The sequence below is a fragment of the Rhinoraja longicauda genome, chromosome 3 (assembly GCF_053455715.1).
Source record: "Rhinoraja longicauda isolate Sanriku21f chromosome 3, sRhiLon1.1, whole genome shotgun sequence".
Lineage (NCBI taxonomy): Eukaryota > Metazoa > Chordata > Chondrichthyes > Rajiformes > Arhynchobatidae > Rhinoraja > Rhinoraja longicauda.
In genome coordinates, this window is record NC_135955.1 from 81614692 (window position 1) to 81622664 (window position 7973).

Genomic DNA, 7973 nt, shown 5'->3' on the forward strand with positions numbered 1-7973 from the left:
AAGTTGAAGTACAAATATTTCCTTCGGTGATCGAAGTTATGCTGTAGCAAGTTGGTGTTCTCTTAGTGCTTCAGCTACCATTGAATTTCATTTCGACAATAATATTATCTTGAAGATAGACAGAAAAAGCTGGAGTAACTCAGCGGGACAGGCAGCATCTCTGGAGAGAAGGAATGCGTGATGTTTCGGGTCGAGATCCTTGGGTCTTGATGGGCCGAATGGCGTAATTTTGTTCCTAGAACCTATGAACTTATGAAGATAATAATTATGTGTAGGATGGAACTGCAGATGCTGGTTTAAACCAAAGATAGACACAGAAAACTGGAGCGACTCAGCGGGACAGGCAGCATCTCTAGAGAGAAGGTGACGTTTTGGGTCTCGACCCGAAATCATTCCTGCTATCATTCTCGTAAACCTCCTCTGGACCGTCTTTGTTTTAAGCTACACAGTAAATGTAATTTACCACTGCAGTTGCACTTGCTGCTCATGGCAGAACCATATGGATAAGTGGGAAAAACTATCTAAACTGCCTTCTTTTTTATTTCAGGTTGCTCGGAACAAAGGGAACCGGGCATGGCAATTCTACATCTCCAGGTCTGTCTCCACCAGATAAACCAAAACTCTGAAGAAGGGTCCTGACCACAAATGTCATTTCTCTATGTTCTTCAAATGTGCTGCTAGATCCATTGAGTTACTCCAGCACTTTGTATTCTATGTAAGATTCCAGCATCTACAGTTCCTTGCGACTCCAACCAAAACTCTTACTGAGTAAAAAGAAACATTGGAACTATGGAAGTAAAGGGACTGAAGAAAACCCAGCCACCTTACTATGCACTTGACAAGAGGAATTGGTCATTTGGTAAACCTCAAGGGATCAGACCACGATGGATTGACTTTGAAATGCCGAGTTTTGCTTTTGCTACATTTAAATTGCAGTGCAACCTGCTGAAAGATGAAGACTGTAATAATGTGGATCACATGTTTATGTGGTGATTTGGTTCTCGACTCATTGAGCCATAGAGTCTTTGAGTCATACACCGCAGAAACAGGTACTTCAGCCCAACTTGTCCATGCCGACCAAAATGCCCCATCTACGCTAGTTCCACCTGCCCACATTTGGCCCATATTCCTCAAAATGTTTCCGATACAAATGTCTTCTAAATGGTGTCATAGTACCTGCCTCAACTACCTCCTCTGGCACCGCATTCCATTTACCCACTACCCTCTCTATGAAAAGGTTGCTCCTTAGATTCCGATTAAATCTTTCCCCTCTCACCTTAAGCCTTTGTCATTTAGTTCTCGTTACCCTACTCTGGGTAAAAGATACTGTGCATTCACCTTATTTATTTCCCTCATGATTTAAGACACATCTATAAGAATCCCCCCTTATCCTCCTGAACTCCAAGGAATAAAGTTATTGCCTGTTCAGCCTTTCCCTCGAGCCCAACCCTCGAGTCTTGACAACACCCTTGGAAATCTCCTCTGCATTATTTCCAGGTTAACAATATCCTTCTTATGCCAGGATGATCAAAACTGAACACAACATTCCACAGGGCTCACCAACATCTTGTACAACTATAAAATAACACCCCCAACTTCTACACACAGTACCGTGACTAATGAAGGCCAATGTACTGAAAGCCATCTTGACCATACTACCTACCTGTGACACCACTTACAAGGAGTTATGTACCTACATTCCTAGATGATCTGCTCCACAACACTCCCCATGGCCCTGCCATTCACTGTGAAGGTCCTATCCTGGCTTGATTTCCCAACTACAACCCTCATTTATCTGCATTAAACTCCATTAGCCATTCCTCAACCCACTCACCCAACTGATCAAGATCCTGCTGTAATTTTTAATAACTATCTTCACTATCCACAATACCACCACTTTACTAAACATGCCTTGTATATTCCCATCCAAATCATTGATATAAACCACAAATATCAGTGGGCCCCGTCCGAGAGGCACACCATTAGTCACAGGCCTCTAGTCTGAAAAACAATTTTCCACCATCATTCATTCCAAGAACCCTTTTCTCTGTCCAGTTGGCTAGCTTTCCCTGGATCCCATGCAACCAAAACTTCCAGAGCAGTCAACCATATGGTATCAAATGCTTTCCTGAAGTCCTTCCAGAGAAAGTCTATGGCTTTGTCCTCATCGACCTTCTTGGTTACTTCTTCAGAAAACAATCAGAATTATAAAACATGATCTCCCACCTACAAAACCATGCTGACTATCCCTGACTAACCAGCCCCTGTCTATCTAAATGCACATATATCTTATTCCTATAAAATAGGTACATTGAATTTCAAGGAAATAATATAATAATGACTGACTGTTGGAAGGTAACACATTTCTTGAATGAGGTGGTGCCTCTATAGCTGCAAACATATTTTCTGATATGAATTCTTGAGTATCAATTCTTATTTTCAAGGCATGTACCCCATTAAACTGGTTTGAAATCTGTAGTTAAATCATGTAAAATGATGGAATCCCTCATCAAAGCTCCAAAAAAATAAAAATTGGTTAATTTAGTGTGCACCACACAATATTCTGGGTCATATTTCTATCACTGATGTTAGATTGTTGTTCTGTGGGTAGCCTCAAACTATCATTGACACTCTGACAATGTAACTAGCATCTGCAATATAATCTGCAGGTACAAAATGTGCAAAAGCAGGCATCTCTCTTAGTTGCCCATATTTTTTGCAGATAGAATGGAAGATGGTGATTTGACAAACGCTCAACAAGATTGCAAATATGTCTTGTGGGTATTCCAGCACAGGGAGACTCAATGCAGTATCTGTGGAGGCAAATGGATGGTTGATATTTCGATTCATGGCTCTGCATTTGGACTGAGAGTGTAGAGGGAAGATAACCAGTATAAAGAAGTGAAAGGGGTGAGAAAGGGCTTGCAGATGAATGATTAGTTTAATTTAGTTTAGAGGTACAGAGATACAGTGCTGAAACAGGCCTTTCGACCCACTGAGTACGCGCCGACCAGTGATCCCCATTACACTGGTACACACTGCACACGAGGGATAATTTACAATTTTTACCAAAACGAACCTACAAACCTGTATGTTTTTGGCATGTGGGAGGAAACCGGAACAACTGGGGAAAACCCATGCAGTCCGGGGAAAACGTACAAACTCCGTACAGACAGTACCCATAGTCAGGATCTCTGGCACTATGTAGCAGCAACTCTACTGCTGCATCACCGTGGCGCCCTGTGGAACCAGGTAAGGTGGGGAATGATGGGAGGATGGAGCAGGGTGGGTGGGGGCAAGGAAGGAATCAGACGAAGGCTAGAAGGTTATAAGTGGAACCAGATATGGGAGTGATTATGAGCAGATGGAACTATATAGGGGAGGGGATAGGAAGGGTAGGCCAGGGGAAAAGCAACCCAGGTGAATAGGTGTGTGAGTGATGGGCACAGAGAAATGGTAAAGTCAAACAAAAGGGATAGAGAACCCAGATGGACCATCAGGAGTGGGAAAGGAACACACAGAGAGTGAATTACCTGAAATTGAGAACTAAGCTACTCCTGTGGTGTACTCTTCAAATTTGCGTTTAGCCTCACCATGGAAGTTTAGAAGGCTGAGGTCAGACAAGTCAACATGGGAATGGGAAGGGAATTTGAAGTGGTGTGCAACTGGAGCGCAAGTTGGCTGTTGTGGACAGAGCACAACTGTCCTGTAAAGCAACCACTTAGTCTGCACTTGGTCTCAACATGTGGAGGAGGCCTCATCAAGAGCACCTTATGCAATAGACATGCTTGGAGGAGGGGCAAATGAATGTTTTCTGTATCTTAAAGGACTGTTTAGATCCCTGGATGGTGGTGAGGAAAGTGGGGTAGGGGACAAGTCTAACGCGTTTCATTAGACTGCGGAGCAAAGTGCCAGAGGACGGGATGAAATAAGCGGAACAGGGAGCCACGGAAAGAGTAGTCTTTGCGGAAAGCAGAATGGAAGAGAGGGGGGAGGGGGACTAGTAATATGATCCATTGCAGCTGACATAAATAGTAAAGGGTGATGTGCTAGATGTAGAAGCAAGTGGAGTGAAATGTGAAGACCAAGGTGATCCTGTTTGGGAGAAGACATCCGGAAAATGGAAGAAATGGGAGTAAACTGGAGGGGAAGCCTGAAAAAGCAGGACAATTTTGAAGTCCTAGAGAGGAAAACCTCAACTTGAGATCAGATGTGGCAGAGATGGGGAAACTGAGAAAGGGATAGCATCCTAACAAGTGACAAGATGGGAGGTAGTGTAAAGTTTTTGAAAAATCCAATGATTAGGTTTCTGCTGATTGGACGATAGTTCATGCAGATTGCCATTATCAATCTGTCAATGCACTCAGGGTTTTGCAAGGTGTCTAAGCATTAGAAGCCTCATTCCAAATCTCTTTACTTTAGAAAAACCAGTGGAGATTACGACCCACTCTACATCAATGGGGTCTGTGTGGAAAGGGTACCAGCTTTCAGGTTCCTGGGTACGCACATCGCAGAGGATCTTACCTGGTCTACCAACACCATCACCACAGTAAAGAAGGCACAGCAGAGACTCCACTTCCTGAGGATCCTCAGGAAAACCAACCTGCAGGAGAAGCTCATGTTGTCCTTCTATCGCTGCTCCATCGAGAGTGTGCTGGCATACTGTATAACCACATGGTATGCCAGCTGCTCAGAAAAGGACAGGAAGGCCCTTCAGAGGGTCATCACGATGGCCCAGAAGATCATCGGCTGCTCACTGCCCTCCCTGGAGCACCTGTTCAGCCTACGCTGCCTCAGTAGAGCAGGCAAAATAATAAAAGATCCATCCCACCCCGGCCACCGTCTGTTTGTTCATCTGCCCTCTGGTCGACGTTTCAGGTCGATCAAATCCCGAACAAACAGACTTAAGAACAGTTTTTACCCCAGGGCCATACGAGAACTGAACACTACCTTTGCACTAGGCAACACCGTTAAAAAATCTTGTACTTAATATAATTGTATTTAATTGTATTTATGTATTTATTTGTTTTTGCATTTATTGCATATATGTTTGTACGCACCGTCAGGATTGGCTATTTTTTAATTTCGTTGTACTCGTTGCAATGACAATAAATGAATATTATTATTATTATTATTATTAAATATCTGTTGAGTTAAACCTATAGGGAGCAGGTGACTTTTACATATTTTGTCCTGGTATTTGATGCCTTTTTCCACCTCAAAAACATTGCCCGTCTCCGTCCATCCCTCTCCTCCACAGCTGCAGAAACCCTCATCCACGCCTTCATCACCTCCCGTCTGGACTACTGCAACAGCCTCCTCTATGGCGCACCCTCAAAAATCATCAGTAAACTTCAATACATTCAAAACTCCGCTGCCCGTCTACTCACCCACACCCCGATCCGTGACCATATCACCCCCGTCCTTTACAAACTCCACTGGCTCCCCATCCCCCAGAGAATCCAGTACAAAATCCTCCTCATGACCTACAAAGCCCTCCATAACCTGGCCCCATCCTACCTGACCGACCTCCTCCACAGGCACACTCCCACCTGCACCCTCCGCTCTGCTGCTGCCAATCTCCTATCCCCCCACATCCGGACCAAACTCAGATCCTGGGGGGACAGGGCTTTCTCCATCGCTGCTCCCACCCTATGGAACTCACTACCCCAAACCGTCAGAGACTCCTCCACACTCACCACATTCAAAACATCACTAAAGTCTCACCTGTTCAGTACTGCCTTCAACCACTGAAGGTCACCTCACCTTCTGTCTCCTTTCTCTGTTCGTTTACTTATTTATCTATTTATTCACTTCCCTATGTTCTCTAAATCCCTGTAAAGCGTCTTTGAGTATATGAAAAGCGCTATATAAATGTAATGCATTATTATTATTATTATTATTACAGGTGTCATGGGCTATACCTGTGTAATATAGATTCAAACAGCCAAACATTCATCACATCTCAGAGCCATGGAATTGTGCTGCATTGAAACAGGTCCTTTGACCCTCTGCCGACCATCATACCTATCGATAATAATCTCACTTTAGTTAAGAGATACACTGAAATCGCACTGACCAACGATCCCCCATACACTTGTTCTATCCTATACACAGAGACAATTTACAGAAGCCAATTAACCTATAAACCTCATGTCTTTGGAATTTGGGAAGAATCGGAGAACCCAGTGAAAACCCACGCGGTTACAGGGAGAACGTACAAACTCCACACAGACAGCACCCATAGTCAGGATCAAATCCGGGTCTCTGGTGCTGTAAGGCAGCAACTTTAATGCTTTGCCACCATGCCACCCCATTTGCCTTCATTTACTACATATCCTTCAATGCCTTGCCCATTCATGTCTCTACCCAGATGTCTTTCCTGTTGTGTTGTGACCAGAAATTTATGTAACACTGCAAATATGGTCCAACCACTGTCCAACTGCAAAGGTTTCTTAAATATATTTTTTTCAGGATATTGGCATTATAAATGTCTCAGAGAAGGTTTTCCTACAAGAATGGTTGCAAGACAATTAACAGTCTGAAGAAAGGTCTCAACCCGAAACGTCACCCATTCCTTCTCTCCGGAGATGCTGCCTATCCCGCTGAGTTACTCCAGCATTTTATGTCTATCTTCGGTTTAAACCAGCATGTGCAGGTCCTTCCTGTACATTTCAGGAAGTGTGGATATTGCTCTTTCTAAATCAGTGTTTGTTTTACCTAACTGATTGGTAAAGTTGGTAAAGTCTCTGTCCGAGCCAATATCAGACATGAGCACGGCTCTCTCCCAGCCAGGTGGTTGAGTATATTATAACCATTCAAAGTAATATTTAGGCCTGGATTTGCACCACCCCTTAGCCCCTTCACTTTCCTTGCCCCCACCCCTGTGGGTACACATTTCTCCCACCGCCCTAGTCACCCCGTTCCTTTCCCTTACCAGTTAGGTAAACTGTTGGGACTGAAGGCAGATAAATCCCCAGGACCTGATGGTCTGGAAATCGTGGATGCATTGGTGATCATTTTCCAATGTTCTCTCGACTCTGGATCTGTTTCTGTGGACTGGAGGGTAGCCAATGTAACTTCACTTCTTAAGAAAGGAGGGAGAGAGAAAACAGGGAATTATAGACCAGCTAGCCTCACATCGGTAGTGGGGGAGATGCTTGAGTCGATTATTGAAGATATTATAGCAGCGCATTTGGAAAGCAGTGATAGGCAGTGATAAAGCACTGCTTTATGAATAAGAAATCATGCTTGGCTAATCTTCTGGGATTTTTTGAGGATGCAACAAGTAGAATGGATAAGGGAGAGCCAGTGGATGTGGTGTATCTGGACAGTCAAAAAGCCTTTGACAAGGTCCCACACAAGAAATTAATGTGTGAAATTAGAGCGCATGGTATTGGGGGTAGGGTATTAGCATGAATAGAGAACTGGTTGGCAGACAGGAAGCAAAGAGTAGGAATTAATTAGTATTTTTCAGAATGGCAGGCAATGACTAGTGGGGTGCCACAAGGCTCGGTGCTGGGACCTCAGATATTTATGATATACATATTAAGGATTTAGACGAGGGAATTAAATGTTATATCTCCAAGTTAGCGCATGACACAAAGCTGGGTGGCAGTGTGAGCTGCGATGAGGATGCTATGAGGCTGCAGGGTGACTTGGATAGGTTGGGTGAGTGGGCAGATGCAGTATAACGTGGCTAAATTTGAGGTTATCCACTTTGGTGGCAGGAACAAGAAGGCAGATTATTATCTGAATGGTAGACACAAAATACTGGAGTAACTCAGCGGGACACGCAGCATCTCGGGAGAGAAGGAATGGGTGATGTTTCGGGTCGAGACCCTTCTTCAGACTGATGTCAGGGGAGGGGGTGCCAGCATTTGGTGTCTACCTTCGATTTAAACCAGCATCTGCAGTTTTCTTCCTACACATTATCTGAATGGTGTCAGATTGGGAAAAGGGGAGGTGCAATG